This window comes from Heptranchias perlo, chromosome 2 (assembly GCF_035084215.1).
Source record: "Heptranchias perlo isolate sHepPer1 chromosome 2, sHepPer1.hap1, whole genome shotgun sequence".
NCBI lineage: Eukaryota > Metazoa > Chordata > Chondrichthyes > Hexanchiformes > Hexanchidae > Heptranchias > Heptranchias perlo.
In genome coordinates this window covers 71847105-71862463 of record NC_090326.1, presented here as the reverse complement: position 1 = coordinate 71862463, position 15359 = coordinate 71847105, and the positions used below count along the sequence as shown (strand labels likewise).

Here is a 15359-nt window from a genome sequence, read left to right as displayed (position 1 = left end):
TACAAAAACTTACTGTGCCTCTTAATTTAGTGTCATCTGCAAATTCAGATATACAACCCTCTATTACAGTTTTGGGGACAGTGAATGAAGGAGCCTAGAGATAATACTCTAGACATGACTTGTGCATCTTTTAAATATTTTTTAAATATATAAAAACAGCTTTGAGCATCCTGAATATTACTATTAGTTAATAGCGATTACTTCCCATGTAAGAATGTAGCAACAGCATAAGGGAACATAAAAACATTTTTTTAAAGTTAGCTGGCTAACAGTCTTTGAATCTAAGTTACATTATTATCCGAAAGAAATTTAAAAAGTGTCTTGCTTGTACTCGTAACACTCATTCGTGATCTCGAACCTTCACCTTACTTCAAGAACACATTCCTGTTACTAACTTTGAGAGCTCGTAAAAACAAAATGAACAAGCTTTAGAATTAAACTGAAGCATGCACGTTTATTTTTTAAAATCTTAATTTAAACATAGCTACCTGCCCGAGATGTTTAAATTACTTTGCGGATCTGCCTGGTTGCCTTTCCATCACCAGTCTCATTCCCAGCATTTCCTGGACGCTGACAGTGGAATGACACAGACACCGGCACAGAACCATCGTCAGGGGAGTGGGTTAAAGAGTGAAGACACGGCGCCAGCCCGTTTTAAACAGCAGGAGCCGCTGCTCGTTTTTCAGAACAGCGACCAATGTTGAGTAAGAGTAAGAGCCTCCTGAGTGACACCAGCCCGGCCCGAGCCGAGCCAGGCCAGGCCCGAGCCCTGATGACACACTCAGAGCCCGAGCCCGGACGCGGGTTGTGCAGAGCTCACCCTCACTTACCGGCTCCTTTTCCCCGTAGCCAGTCCACCCTGTAGCCGGCGGCCGCAGTGTCAGTCACAGATGCCCGAGACGGGGTACAGCGGCTGTCTCCGGCCTCATGTTGTCGAGCTGGGGACGGGGGGCTCCGGCTTCAGCCCCAACGGCAGCAGCGGCGGCGGACCCGTTGATGAGGAAACCAAGTCGCTTCCCGCGACCTTTCACCTTCCCGTCACCTCATCGGCGCCCAGCCGGGGTGATCGTCACGTGACCCACACCGGCCACCTCATCGCCGCCGTCACGCAGGGACGGAGTGACGTCACAACGTCTCCCTCTCCAGACCCATCAATCAAAAGTTGTCTGTGAGACTGCAAATTGTGTCAGGGACTCACTCAGAGAGTGAGATCTCATTTCAATAGGTTCACAATCAAAAGTTGCCTGTGAGACTGCAAATTGTGTCAGGGACTCACTCAGAGAGTGAGATCTCATTTCACTAGGTTCACAATCAAAAGTTGCCTGTGAGACTGCAAATTGTGTCAGGGACTCACTCAGAGAGTGAGATCTCATTTCACTAGGTTCACAATCAAAAGTTGCCTGTGAGACTGCAGATTGTATCGGACTCACTCAGAGAGTGAGATCTCATTTCAATAGGTTCACAATCAAAGCAACTCACAGCCTCTAATGTTCTGACTTTAACAGCTGTCAACCTCTGGAACTGCTGCTGTGAAGTTTATATTGTCTGCTGATTGATCTCCGGTGGGTAATTTGCAGAATCTGGTCACTCATTTGTCTGCCCCTACTGTCTCCCCGTTACTTATCCTCTCTTATCTCTCCTTAATTCTTTTTGCCTCTCAGTTATTCCTTTCCTTTCGGATGGGAGATGGCGGATGGGATGCTGTGGTTTAACAGGGAAAGGAGCTGCCGTGGCCAGTGGCTGCAAGCGGATAGTGAGGGTTGTGGGAAAATGCAGCCCCCAAGGGCTCCTAGGATGCCCCAAGAAGACGACATCTAAAAACAAAACGTCAGATTCCACATGTAAACTTACCACACCCAGCCCTATCTCACCACTACCTCCCTCCACCATTCCACTCTCTTTGATTTGTCACACTGCTTGTAGGACTAGATAAGCAAAAACTTCCTCCAACTAAATATTGGGAAGACCGAAGCCATTGTCTTCAGCCCTGCCACAAATTCCGTTCCTAGACACAGACTCCATCCTTCTCCCTGGCCATCCGCTGAGGATGAATCAGACTGTTCACAACCTTGGCGTCCTATTTGACCCTGAGATGAGCTTCCAACCACATATCCGCTCCATCACCAAGACCGCCTACTTCCACCTCCATAACATCGCCCGTCAGCTCTCCTGCCTGAACTCATCTGCTGCTGAAATCCTCATCCATGTCTTTGTTACCTCTAAACTTGACTATTCCAATGCTCTCCTGGTCGGCCTCCCATCTTCCACCGTCGGTAAACTTCAGCTCATCCAAAACTCTGCTGTACGTATCCTAACTCACTGCAAGTCCCATTTTCGCGTTATCCCTGTGCTCGCTGACCTAAGTTGGCTCCAGGTCCGGGAACACCTCGATTTTAAAATTCTCACCCTTGTTTTCAAATCCCTCCATGGCCTCGCCCCTCCCTATCTCTGTAACCTCCTACAACCCTCTGACATCTTTGTGCTCTTCTAATTCTTGCGCATCCCCGATTTTAATCGCTCAAACATTGGCGACCATGCCATCAATTGCCGAGGCCATAAGCTCTGGAATTCCCTCCCTACCTCTCTTCCTTTAAGATGTTCCTTAAAACTTACCACTTTGACCAAGCTTTTGGTCACCTGACCTAATATCTCTTTATGTGGCTCGGTGTCAGATTTTGTTTGAAAATCACCCCGTGAAGTGCTTTAGGATGTTAAAGGCGCTATGTAAATGCAAATTGTTGGTGTTGTATTCATCGCAGACGAACATACGAATTAAGAGCAAGAGTAAGCCATTTGGCCCCTCGAGCCTGCTCTGCCATTTGATAAGATCATGGCTGATCTGATTGTGACCTCAACCATACTTTCCCGTCGACCCACAATAACCTTTGACTCCCTTGTTAATCAAGAATCTATCGAACTCAGCCTTAAAAATATTCAATGACCCTGCCTCCATCGCTCTCTTGGGAAGGGAGTTCCACAGACTCACGACCCTCAGAGAAAAAAATTCTCTGTCTTAAGTGGGAGACCCCTTATTTTTAAAATGTGTCCTATATTTCTAGTCTCTCCGACAAGGGGATACATCCTCTCAGCATCTACCCCTTCAACTCCCCTCAGGATCTTATATGTTTCAATAAGATCAGCTCTCATTCTTCTAAACTTCAATGTATACAGGCCCAAATGTCCAACCTTTCCTCATTAGATAATCCCCTCATCCCAGGAATCAGTCGAGTGAACCTTCTCTGAACCGCCTCGAAAGCAATTATGTCCGTTCTTAAATAAGGAGACCAAAATTGCACACAGTATTCTAGATGTGGTCTCACCAATACCCTGTACAACTACAGCAAAACATTTCTACTTTTATATTCCATTCCCCTTGCAATAAATTATAACATTCAATTTGCCTTCCTAATCACTTGCTGTATCTGCATATAAACTTTTTGTGATTCATGTACTGGGACCCCAGATCCCTCTGTACCTTAGAGTTCTGCAATCTCTCTCCACTTAAATAATATACTGCTTTTCTATTCCTCTTGCCAAAGTGGACAAGTTCATATTTTCCCACGTTATCTACTCCATCTGCCAAATTTTTGCCCACTCACTTAACCTATCTATATGCCTTTGCAGACTCCTTATGTCCTCTTCACAACTTACTTTCCTACCTACCTTTGTGTCACAAGGAAATTTAGCAACCATACATTCAGTCCCTTCATCCAAGTCATTGATATAGATTGTAAATAGTTGAAGCCCCAGCACTGATCCCTGTGGCACTCCACTCGTTACATCTTGCCAACCTGAAAATGACCCATTTATACCTACTCTCTGTTTCCTGTTAGCTAACCAATCCTTTATCCATGCTAATATATTACCCCCTACACCATGAGCTCTTATTTTGTGCAGTAGCCTTTGATGTGGCACCTTGTCAAATGCCTTCTGGAAATCCAAGTACACCACATCGACAGGATCCCCTTTATCCACGTTGCTTGTTACTTCCTTAAAGAACTCGAATAAATTAGTCAAACAAGACTTCACTTTCACAAAGCTGTGTTGACTCTGCCTGATTGCATTTAGATTATTTAAGTGCCCTGCTATAACCTCCTTAATAATAGATTCTAGCATTTTCCCTATGACAGATGTTAAGCAAACTGGCCTGTTGTTTTCTGTTTCCTGTCTCCCACCTTTCTTGAATAGAGGAGTTACATTTGCTATTTTCCAATCTGATGGGACCCTTCCAGAATCTAGGGAATTTGGAAAATTAATACCAATGCATCTAGGAACATAGGAAGATAGGAACATAGGAACAGGAGTAGGCCATTTAGCCCCTCGTGCCTGCTCTGCCATTTGATAAGATCCTGGCTGATCTGTGATCTAACTCCATATACCTGCCTTTGGCCCATATCCCTTAATTCTTTTGGAAGCCAAAAAGCTATCTATCTCAGATTTAAATTTAGCAATTGAGCGAGTATTAATTGCCGTTTGCGGAAGAGAGTTCCAAACTTCTACAACCCTTTGTGTGTAGAAATGTTTTCTAATCTCGCTCCTGAAAGGTCTGGCTCTAATTTTTAGACTGTGCCCCCTATTCCTAAAATCCCCAACCAGCGGAAATAGTTTCTCTCTATCCACCCTATCTGTTCCCCTTAATATCTTATCAACTTCGATCAGATCACCCCTTAACCTTCGAAACTCCAGAGAATACAACCCCAATTTGTGTAATCTCTCCTCGTAACTTAACCCTTGAAGTCCGGGTATCATTCTAGTAAACCTACGCTGCACTCCCTCCAAGGCCAATATGTCCTTCCGAAGGTGCGGTGCCCAGAACTGCTCACAGTACTCCAGGTGCGGTCTAACCAGGGTTTTGTATAGCTGCAGCATAACTTCTGCCCCCTTGTACTCTAGTCCTCTAGATATAAAGGCCAACATTCCATTTGCCTTCTTGATTATTTTCTGCACCTGTTCATGACACTTCAATGATCCATGTACCTGAACCCCTAAGTCCCTTTGGACATCCACTGTTTTTAACTTTTTACCATTTAGAAAGTACCCTGTTCTATCCTTTTTTGATCCAAAGTGGATGACCTCACATTTGTCTACATTGAATTCCATTTGCCACAGTTTTGCCCATTCACCTAATCTATCAATATCGCTTTGTAATTTTATGTTTTCATCCACACTGCTTACAATGCCACCAATTTTTGTGTCATCGGCAAACTTAGATATGAGACTTTTTGCTTTCATCTAAGTCGTTAATAAATATTGTGAATAATTGAGGCCCCAAGACAGATCCCTGCGGGACTCCACTAGTCACATCCTGCCAATGTGAGTACCTTCCCATTATCCCTACTCTCTGTCGCCTTTCGCTCAGCCAACTTCCTAACCAAGTCCGTACTTTTCCCTCGATTCCATGGGCTTCTATCTTAGCTAAAAGTCTCTTATGTGGGACCTTATCAAATGCCTTCTGGAAGTCCATATAAATAACATCCATTGACATTCCCCTGTCCACTACTTTAGTCACTTCTTCAAAAAATTCAATCAGGTTTGTCAGGCACAAATCCATGCTGGCTCTCTCTGATTAACTGAAAATTCAAGGTGTTCAGTCACCCTATCCTTAATTATAGACTCCAGCATTTTCCCCACAACAGATGTTGGGCTAACTGGTCTATAATTCCCCGGTTTCCCTCTCTCTCCTTTCTTAAAAAGCGGAGTGACATTTGCAATTTTCCAATCTAGAGGGACAGTTCCTGAATCTAGAGAACTTTGAAAGATTATAGTTAGGGCATCCGCAATGTGCTCACCTACTTCCTTTAAAACCCTGGGATGGAAACCATCTGGTCCTGGGGATTTGTCGCTCTTTAGTGCTATTATTTTCTTCAAAACTGTTGCTTTACTTATGTTAATTTTATTGAGTCCCTGTCCCCGATTCAATATAAGTTTTCTTGGGATTTCCAGTATGCTATCCTCTTTTTCGACTGTAAATACTGACGCAAAGTAATTGTTCAACATGTCCGCCATTTCCCCATTGTCAATGACAATATCCCCACTTTCAGTTTTTAAGGGGCCAACACTGCTCCTGACCACCCTCTTTTTCCTAATGTAACTATAAAAGTTCTTCGTATTGGTTTTGATATCCCTTGCGAGTTTCTTTTCATACTCTCTTTTTGTAGCTCTTGCTATCTGTTTTGTGACCCTTTGTTGATCTTTGTATCTTTCCCATTCGCCAGGATCTGTGCCATTTTTTGCCTTTTTGTATGCCTTTTCCTTATGTCTTATACTGTCCCTTACCTCTTTAGTTGTCCATGGCAGTTTTTTTTGGCAAGTAGAGTTCTTGCCCCTCAGGGGTATAAACTGATTCTGTATCACGTTAAATGTTTCTTTAAACATTTCCCACTGATCATCAGTCGTTTTACCCATTAACAGATTTGCCCAGTTTACTGTGGACAGTCTCTGTCTCATCCCATTGAAGTCGGCCTTGCCCAAGTCTAGAATCTTAGCAGCTGATTCACTTTTTTCCCTTTCAAACACTACATTGAACTCGATCATGTTATGATCACTATTGGATGGATGTTGACGCACAGTTAAGCTGTTAACTAAATCTGGTTCATTACTCATTACTAAATCGAGTATGGCTTGCCCCTTGTTGCCTCTAGGACATACTGCTGCAGAAAACTATCCCGGACGCACTCAAGAAATTCACTACCTTTCTGACAGTTGCTATTCTGCTTTTCCCAATCTATGTGAAGGTTAAAGTCCCCCATTAAGACCACTATGCCTTTCTTACACGCTTGTCTAATCTCTGCATTTATACAATCTAGCACTTCAGAGCTGCTGCCAGGGCTCCTATATACAACTCCCACTGTAGCCTTAGATCCTTTCCTATTTCTCAATTCAACCCATAAGGTCTCTGTTGGCTGCTTACCTCTCGTTATATCCCCCTTTATCATTGAAGTGATTTCATCTCTAATCATTAAGGCTACTCCTCCCCCTCTTCCATTTTCCCTATCACTCCTGTAGACCTTATAACCCGGTATAATTAGTTCCCAATCCTGACCATCCTGCAGCCAAGTCTCAGTAATAGCTATCATGTCATACCCTCCAATTTGAATTTGAACCTGTAGTTCATTTAATTTATTCCTTATACTCCGTGCATTTGTATATAGAACTCATAGTTGGGCCACACACCCTAGCCTGACCTTTAGCTTTGATGCTGGGTTAATCGCCTTACACCTTCTAGTTTTTATTTTATCTGTCATGCCTACAGTACACTTTCTTTCTGCTGCTCTACACTTTTCCCTTTCACTTGTTCTTGAACAACTGTTTGTACTATTTGTATTGTAGATTTCCCCTGGGTCTTCCCCTCTCTTGCTGCTCTCAACTTTATTCCCTTCTGACTCCCTGCTCAGGTTCCCATCCCCCTGCCACTCTAGTTTAATGATGTGGAGATGCCGGTGATGGACTGGGGTGGACAAATGTAAGGAGTATTACACCAGGTTTTAGTCCAACAGCTGACTGCCCTTGATTAATCTGTACCTTTCTAAATGACGAGTAATATTGTCCCTCAGAATTTTTTCCAATAATTTGCTGACCACCGAGGTTAGGCTGACTTTACTCGTAATTACTCGGTCTTTCCCTTTCTCCCTTTTTGTACAATGGTACAATGTTAGCAGTCCTCTAGTCCTCTGGCAGCACGCCTGTAGCCAGAGAGGATTGGAAAATGATTCTCCCTGGTTGCTTGCAGCAGTGTTTTAGCGATTTTCTTTAATTTCTGGAGAATCATGGAGGGTTGACACCCTATCCACCACCCAATCTTCATCCTTATCACCCCATCAGTTCTATTGCTTCCCCAACCTTTTCCCTTAACCCACAATCCACTCTTCCTCACCACCCCATTTGATCACTCCAAGGGTGTGTGCTCAGAGGCCCACTCACCAGTTTCTCTCCTACCACTCCCAACCTTTCCTATCTGTTTCCCTCAGAGGTTTTGTTTGCTTTCAAAATTCAACTTAAAAAAAAATCAAATTTGAATGAGGACCAGGGGATTATAGTTTATGAGTCATTGAAAGTTCACAACTACGCCGTGAGGCTGTTGCGAAAGTGAATAGGGTGTTCATAGAACCATTGAATGGTTACAGCACGGAAGGAGGCCATTCAGTCCATCGAGTCTGTGCCAGCTCTCTGCAAGAGCAATCCAGCTAGTCCCATCCCCTGCCCTTTCCCTGTAGCCCTGCAATTTTTTTCACTTCAAGTACTTATCCAATTCCCTTTTGAAAGTCACAATTGAATCTGCCTCCACCACCCCCTCAGGCAGTGCATTCCAGAACATAACCACTCGCTGTGTAAAAAAGTTTCTCCTCATGTCGCCTTTCGTTCTTTTGCCAATCACCTTAAATCTATGTCCTCTGGTTCTTGACCCTTCCATCAATGGGAACAGTTTCTCTCTATCTACTCTGTCTCGGGCTTTCATGATTTTGAATCCCTCTATCAAATCTCCTCTCAACCTTCTCTGCTCTAAGGAGAATAACCCCAGCTTCTCCTGCCCATTGAGTTAGGATGCAAAGCTAGGAAAATTAAATGTAAGACTAGAAGTACAATCCTTACCTTGTACAAGGCTTCAGTCCAGCTACATCTAGAATATTGGGCATGATTTTATCCCCAAAGTTTGGGGGCGGAGGGGCAAACAAAATCACGGATTTCCGGAGCGGGAAGGATTCCCGGCTCCAACGCGCCAAAAAACGCATATGACCCAGACCCATCTGGGTGCGCACATGCTTCAGGAAGCTGGAAGTCCCACTGGCATATTAAAATCCTGCCCATTGTGTCCAGTTTGCTCCCTTCACCTGGTGCGTCATATTGTAGCCTTGCAAAAGGTCCAGAGGAGGAATACTTGATTTATACCCAGTTTAGGATAACACGCCCAGTGAAATCGGGGTGCACCACAAGTGATCGCAGCCTAATTGAAGGTACTTATGCGCGCTTCCGGGTTTCCCGTTCCAGACCTGTGCAGCAGGCACACTGTGCACTCGCATCACAGGCTGTCAGCAGGCAGAACCCTATTTAAAGGCGCAGTCCTCCAATGCTCTTCCTGCAGCAAAGAGCCAAATTGGCAGCATGGAGCATCCCAGAGGCAAGGCTGCTCCAAGGTTCTCTGAATCCTCACTCCAGGTGCTTCTCGATGGGGTGAGGTGTAGGAGGGACATTTTTTCCCATCTGATGGGAGGAGGTGGCCTCCCTCTGCCACCAAGAAGGCCTGGCTCGAGGTGGCCGAGGAGGTCAGCAGCAGCAGCAATGAATACCAAACCTGGGTCCAGTGCAGTAAGCGCTTTAATGACTTAACCACGTCAGCCAAAGTGAGTATACTTACGCATTCTCCCACATTCCGTCTTCCACATCACCTCCACCACCACACAACTCCTTCTGCACTGCCACCACAACGCTCTTGCATCACTCCTCACATCCACTCAACCACCATCCTCACCTTGCCTGCACTTACTCACCGCCCCAGTTCCCATTCGAACACTGCCACGCAACCCAATCCTCATACAATCTCATGGCTATGACTCAAATGCGCCCTCCCATGTATCTCCCTCACGGTCACCCCCACTCACACCAATGCATGCAGCGGGTCACTATGCAACCATCGCTCAATCACGCCTCTCCGTATTTTGCCTTGATAGGAGAAGAGATGCCAGAATGCCCGGGAGAGGGCAAGGACCGGAGGGGGCCCGCCACACCAGGTGGTCCTAACGGACGTGGAGCAGCAGGCAATTGAACTAATCCACACGCTGAAGTGCCTGTCTGGCGGACGCCGAGACTAGGAGCGCACAAACGGCTGGTGACAGAAATCTAACACTCAGCACTCATGATAGCGAATGATCTTAACATCACTTGGCATCTGAAGTACCTCAACATCTGTCCACATGATAAATATTGCTTTCTGTTCTCTTGCAGGCCCATCTGCGACCACCGTGACTGCACAGTGCGATTCCTCAGAGGACCTGCCGGCCTCTGAGAGTGCATCGTCATATCTGAGTGAGCCAGCCATCCACCAGCGCAGATACACACCTCGGTGGGTCCCCGTCCTCAGTTAATTGGGCTTGCACATGGTGAGTCACCACGCACATGTGAGCACGAGCAGACCCTGGTGGCAGGGGCAGCTGTGGAGAGTCTGCGTCAGTGGGGGCACTCTTCTCCAGGCTCTGATCAGCTGGATCCAGATGCTGAACGCTGGGGGCCAGCCATGAGAAGGAGAGTTATCGAGGGCCAGTAGCACATTGCCAAGGAACTGGAACAGTTGCCACGCGCACTCTCCACAGTTGCGCAGAGGATGGAGGGGTCCAACTCCTGCATAAGTGGAATACTGTCACAGGGACGTGAAGGCATCTCTGAGATAGTGTTGCGGGTAGGTGCGGGAATGTCTACGATAGAGGAAAGGCTAGCCTCCGTCAAGCTTCAGGCACGGCTCAACAATGAGTCCATTCAGGCCCTGACAACAGCTGTTTGGATTCTGGGTGAGCAACATTCTGCCGCCTTAAACAGGCTGACAGATACATTACAAGTGGCCTTCGAAGGCTTCACACAAGTCCTTCAAACTGTCGTCCAGCAGGGTGGAAGGAGTGATGTGGGCCTAGGCCAGGAGAGGGATGATGGTGAAAGGGGACATGGAAGTGGGGACACCACTCAAAGTGCTCCCACATCTCACCCGTTGCCTCCTCTCAACCAGTACCCACAATGCTGCCTCCTCTCCAGGTGGCCGAGTCTGCCCCTGTACAGGTGCAGGTGGAGCAGTCTTTGGAGGGGCCCTCACGGGCACCAAAACCCAGAGCGTGTCCGTGCAAAGCATCTCATCGGTCAGGGCATGGACAAGAGCAACCTGCCACTACCTCTGCTGAAGCCACAGGGGTAGTGCCATGTAAGGGTTCCTATAAACATAAGGCTAAGGTTTTGTGAGCACAAAGGGGATGCATAAGGGTGTATGACAGAATGTCATGTTTTTGATTTAGTTTTGTTTGTTTTGCCAACCACATTAAAATTTGTTATCACCACTACTGCCACGTCTTTGCAAATCTTTTTTGGTTTGTGCAATACTTCCCTTTCCTGAGGATCACCATGAAGACCCACACCTGATGCCACCCATTGTGTCACTGCAGAGTGGGTGTAGGTGTATTTGCAGGGCTCCTTTGTGCAGACAACTGAGAGACGCCGGTGATGTCCCCGGTGGCACCCTGGAAGGATCCGGAGGAGAAGTTGTTGAGGGCAGTGGTGACTTTGACAGCGACAGGTAAGAAGATGGTGCTCAGGCCAGCCGGGAGCAGCTCGGCATCAAGGAGGCTGCAGACGTCCACGACTACATGTTGAGTGACTCAGAGCCTCCGTGTGCACTGTTCCTCAGAGAGGTCCAGGAAACTGAGCCTCGGTCTGTAGACCCTGTGGGGAGGGTAGTGCCTTCTGCGACGCATCTCTCTCTGCAGTTGCCCTCCCTCCTGCTGTGCAGGTGGATGTGTCACAGCACTGTGTTGTGGAGCTCCACGTGTCAGAGATGGACGGCGTGGCCGGCGAGACTGGTGATGCTGTTCGCCCTCCGATGCGGTCATGACTGCAGCTATGGCGGCCCCCATCCGCAAGATGTACATTTGAGGGGGTCCGCAAGGTAGGTAAATGTGTCTGCACAGCGGAGTTGAGGTTCCAAGTTTGTGAATTTTTGTGTTAGGAGGAGGGTGGTGAAGGCCAAACTTTGTCCAAAGTGACAGAGTGGCCTCCTGCAATGAGTGAGGGTCTCCCCCCACCCCCCCACCTGTCAAATGGACCTTTGCAGCTCCCACAGGCTGGTGGCTGCAACACGTCTGTTTCACCTGGGAGTGTTTCCCCCAGTACGGGAAACACGCTCAGTTGAGATGAAAATCCCACCCGTCCTAAAATATCCCCCCAATCAGGTCTGCAAATGACCTGAACTATCAAATTAATTGGTTTAAGTGGGATCCTGCCAGCTTTAATTGCCGGTAGGAGTCCCGCATGAGGGGGCTGCGCGCACATCTAAGCGCGTCATTGGGGAACCCGGAAGTGGGCGGGTTGGAGCCAGGCTGCGGACCGGCCCCAAGAATCCTGAATTTTAGCAGCCCCCCCACCACGAACGCACTCGCTCAGACATCCGAAAATCAACCCCTTTACCTTGGAAAAGCAAAGGCTTTGAAGGGATATGATGTGGAGATGCCAGTGATGGACTGGGGTGGACAAATGTAAGGAGTCTTGCAACACCAGGTTATAGTCCAACAATTTTATTTGAAATCACAAGCTTTCGGAAGCTTCCTTCTTCGTCAGGTGACAAAGGAGGAAGCCTCCGAAAGCTTGTGATTTCAAATAAAACTGTTGGACTATAACCTGGTGTTGTAAGACTCCTTACATTTGAAGGGATATGATTGAGGTCTTCAAAATAATGAAGGGATTCAATTCTGTCCACGTGGATAGGTTACTTGAACTAGATAGGCAGAGGAAAACTAGGGGACAGAGGTACAATTTATGAAAATATAGATTTAGGTTAGATGCTAGGAAGTTCTTTTCGTAGAGAGCTGTTGAACTCTGGAATAAGTTACCAGTAAGTGTAATGAGTGTGAATTTGCTGTAAGTGGTCAAAAGGGAGCTGGACGATCTCCTGCAAGAGACACTTTGAGTTATAGAAGGTGGGTGATTAGAAGACAGCGATGTCTTCCACTGTTACCAGCGAACAAATGTTATCTGTTTTTAATATAATGGGTCATTTGCTGGCTCTCTCTGCCTTCCGGATGTTTCTGCCTCTCTCTGTGTTTTTTTTCTCTGTTTTTTTTCCCTGTTTGTTTTTTTGTTGAATGTGTATTCGGGGGTTCTGCAGGTGACACCTCTCTGTCTGAACACGGTGATTGCCTTGGCAACGGGCAGTTGCAGGGGCAGTCTGTAAACACCATGTATTGTTCAATATGTATAAATGCGTAGGCTTCAAGGAGCTCTTGAAACATTTGCCTGAGGAAGGAGAAAATCTCCGAAAGCTTGTGAATTTAAAATAAAATTGCTGGACTATAACTTGGTGTTGTAAAATTGTTTACAACTGTTAACAGAGTTAGACAGAGGGTATAATTCAGTCCTAATTTTAAAGTTATATGTTCTGTCTTATATTACTTATATTACTTTGATTTTGTGTTATTACTTATGGTTAAATAGCAAAACTTACAGCAATTTGGGAAGCAGAAAAGTAAAGTTGGTTGGAACAATTGAGTACTCAACTGACACACTATATATTCCACCTCTGTAACATCACCCGTCTCCACCCCTGCCTCAGCTCATCTGCTGCTAAAACCCTCATCCATGCCTTTGTTACCTCTAGATTCGAATATTCCATTGTTCTCCTGGCCGGCCTCCCACCTTGCACCCTCCATAAACTTGAGCTCATTCAAAACTCTGCTGCCCATATCCTAACTGGCAACAAGTCCCGTTCACCCATCACCCCTGTGCTCACTGACCTACATTGACTCCAGGTACGGCAATGTCTCGATTTTGAAACTCTCATCCTTGTTTTCAAATCACTCCATGGCCTCGCGCCTCCCTATCGCTGTAACCTCCTCCAGCCCTATGACACTCCGACATCTCTGCACTCATCCAATTCTCGCCTCTTGCGCATCCCTGATCTTCATCACTCCACCATTGGCGGCTGTGCCTTCAGCTGCCTAGGCCCTTAGCTCTGGAATTCCCTCTCTAAACCTCTCTGCCTCTCTACCGCTCTCTCCTCCTTTACGACACTCCTCAAAACCTACCTCTTTGACCAAGCTTTTGGTCACCTGTCCTAATATCTCCTTATGTGGCCCAGTGTCAAATTTTGTTTGATAACACTCCTGTGACGCGCCTTGAGACATTTTACTATGTTAAAGGTACTTTATAAATGCAATTCATTGTTGTTGTAGTATAGCTCCACCACTGACTGGTGTGTCTAATTATAGCATGATAAGTTCACAGAGGCAGTTTCCATCATAAATGCGATATAGGAATTTATGATGAAAAAAATTGGCACAGGAAGTGCATGCAGACTATATATAATCTGCATAACTGAGCCACATCAAAGATAAAGGGAGTGCCAATCAATTCCTGAGTTTTATTTGAACAAGCCTATTGTTGGCAAGCAACTGCCTCAAAGGTGTGGTCTCAATTAAGGGAACCCTATAAAATTGGAGGAAGCCATAGTTCTGCCTTGCTGCTTCTTCCTGGTCACTTCCTTTGTTGCTGCCCTGATGCTGAGAAGAGGATATTTGCTCCAAAATTACCCATGGGCATTGAGACATCTACAAGGTCTCAACAAACCTCAGAGCCTGAGCCAACTCAAAGTATATGTAATTTTTTTTTAAGGGGTTAGTGTAAAATAGACCTTTTCTCTAATAAGGTTATCCCTTTTGGAGTCTGAAGGTTCTCCTTTCTTTGTTGTTAAAACACTTCTAAATCATGTATGAACTGTAGATATTGTTCAACTCTAGGTCCATATTTGTCTGGTATATAATAAATGATCCTTTTCTTTTAAAGCTATGGTTTATGCCTGGAGTTTATTATTAGGATAGAGAGCCCATTAAATGAACTACAAAATTTTAATCATGTGGCGATAAAGGGACATTTCCCCAAATTGCTACACTGCAACTCCACCTTTTAAATGGTAATCTGCATCACAGACAGCCATGTAAATTCCCTGCAATATCGAAAAATTAAACAGTAAATTCAACAATCCCTTGTTTCCAGCAAGGATGCTTTTTATATCCTAAAGGCGCTATATTTAGATTCCTGGGACATTGGGACCGGTTCTGGGGAAGGTGAGACCTGTACAAGCGTGACGGGTTACACCCGAGCAGGACCGGGACCAATGTCCTCGTGGGGGTGTTTGCTAGTGCTGTTGGAGAAGGTTTAAACTAGAGTGGCAGGGGGATGGGAACCTGAGCAGGGAGTCAGAAGGGAATAAAGTTGAGAGCAGCAAGAGAGGGGAAGACCCAGGGGAAATCTACAATACAAATAGTACAAACAGTTGTTCAAGAACAAGTGAAAGGGAAAAGTGTAGAGCAGCAGAAAGAAAGTGTACTGTAGGCATGACAGATAAAATAAAAACTAGAAGGTGTAAGGCGATTAACCCAGCATCAAAGCTAAAGGTCAGGCTAGGGTGTGTGGCCCAACTATGAGTTCTATATACAAATGCACGGAGTATAAGGAATAAATTAAATGAACTACAGGTTCAAATTCAAATTGGAGGGTATGACATGATAGCTATTACTGAGACTTGGCTGCAGGATGGTCAGGATTGGGAACTAATTATACCGGGTTATAAGGTCTACAGGAGTGATAGGGAAAATGGAAGAGGGGGAGGAGTAGCC

General features: G+C 45.8%; 1 protein-coding gene across 1 annotated transcript in view; it reads right to left on the bottom strand.

Annotated features, from left to right (window-relative positions):
* Window positions 1-1093, bottom strand: part of azi2 (5-azacytidine induced 2) — a 76194-nt gene extending 75101 nt beyond the window's left edge. Inside the window, exon 1 of the mRNA XM_068002750.1 lies at window positions 831-1093. The gene's annotated coding sequence lies outside the window, so the exon portion shown is untranslated. The remainder of the gene's footprint in view (window positions 1-830) is intronic.
* Between the last annotated feature and the right edge of the window lie 14266 nt (window positions 1094-15359).